Source organism: Lytechinus pictus, unplaced genomic scaffold, assembly GCF_037042905.1.
Source record: "Lytechinus pictus isolate F3 Inbred unplaced genomic scaffold, Lp3.0 scaffold_112, whole genome shotgun sequence".
NCBI lineage: Eukaryota > Metazoa > Echinodermata > Echinoidea > Temnopleuroida > Toxopneustidae > Lytechinus > Lytechinus pictus.
The window spans coordinates 18,753-20,000 of NW_026974232.1; the positions used below are offsets into that span (position 1 = coordinate 18,753).

At 64.2% G+C, this 1,248-nt stretch overlaps 1 non-coding gene across 1 annotated transcript in view; it reads left to right on the top strand.

Moving 5' to 3' along the window:
* The first annotated feature begins 568 nt into the window (after window positions 1-568).
* LOC135158744 (large subunit ribosomal RNA) overlaps window positions 569-1,248 on the top strand; it is a 3,686-nt gene continuing 3,006 nt past the window's right edge. Inside the window, exon 1 of the ribosomal RNA XR_010297510.1 lies at window positions 569-1,248. This exon is cut by the window's right edge and continues 3,006 nt beyond it. This is a non-coding gene — a ribosomal RNA (large subunit ribosomal RNA).

Genomic DNA, 1,248 nt, shown 5'->3' on the forward strand with positions numbered 1-1,248 from the left:
CCACCCGCCGCCGGGCTGGGCTTCCGCTGCTGCGACGCCTTCTCGTCCGGTGTCAGCCTGGATTCGGGGTAAAATTCGTATTGACTCGCGTGTTATAAGGGGTGTTTTGGGGGAGGGGTGTTTGGTCTCCGGAGACATATATAGGGAAGGGGTGTTTCTTGGAAATTCGGCTGCTTTTCGCCCTTCAGCGGGATTCGGACGCCCTCCGCCGGAGACGGGCGATGGGAAGGTCCCTCCGGCCGCTGAAAACACCCTCGTCGGGAGAAAAAACGGATTTTTGGGCCAACTTCCGGTTTAGGATTTTGTACAGCGCCGTGAATGGAAAAAGGAACTGGCGCACGATCTGGAGGGTCGAAAATCCCTATTGAAACGCGTGTTGTAGCGTCGTTTTAGGGGGAGGGGTGTCAGACCACCCGCAGGATATATGAGGGAGTGGTCTCGAGCGATCGAGCACTCTCGTGAAAAACACACGTAGTACTACGTTATAGGCATGAGGCCCTCGCACCGGCCCGCAAGAAGAACCCCGGTCGTCCACGGAACCCCGGGAGGTCCTTGCGGCCAGGCGAGGCAAGGTTGGCATGGATGGAGAGAGGTGGCTGGGGAAGAGGGCTGCGTCCCATAGCCGCAACGTACGCCCCCCGCGCCCGCCGGCTTCGGGCGCGCGAGTCCACGGCGCCGAGGTCCTCCTGATCGGGGCACCTTACCCAGAGCGGGTGTCAGGCCCGTTCGGGCGCCGGGACTCAAGGGCCTGGAGCCACCAAGAGTCGGGTAGTTTTGGAATGCTGCCCAAAGAGGGGTGGTGAACTCCATCCAAGGCTAAATACTGGCACGAGACCGATAGCAGACAAGTACCGTGAGGGAAAGTTGAAAAGAACTCTGAAGAGAGAGTTCAAGAGGACGTGAAACCGCCAAGAAGCAAACGGGCAGGACCCGCGGCACGGGTCCGTGGAGATTCAGCGAGTCGGCCGCCTCCCCGGGCGGGTCTCGGATCCGCAAGGACCGGGCCCGCCCGGGCGGCGGCGGCCGTCTCGTGCACTTCTCCCGGACGCGGCGCTCGGGACCGGCAGCCCAGGTCGGCCGAAGGCGCCGGCGCAGGTAGCTCCGCTTGGGCCTCCGTGCCCCTGCGGAGAACTAATAGCGCCGGCCGCACCGCCGACCGAGCTGCCGAGGAAGGGACGCGAGCCGCGCCCGCCCCCCATCTCGGGGGGCTGCGCCTCCCGTCCCCCGCAGGCCTCCCCGGCGTTCACT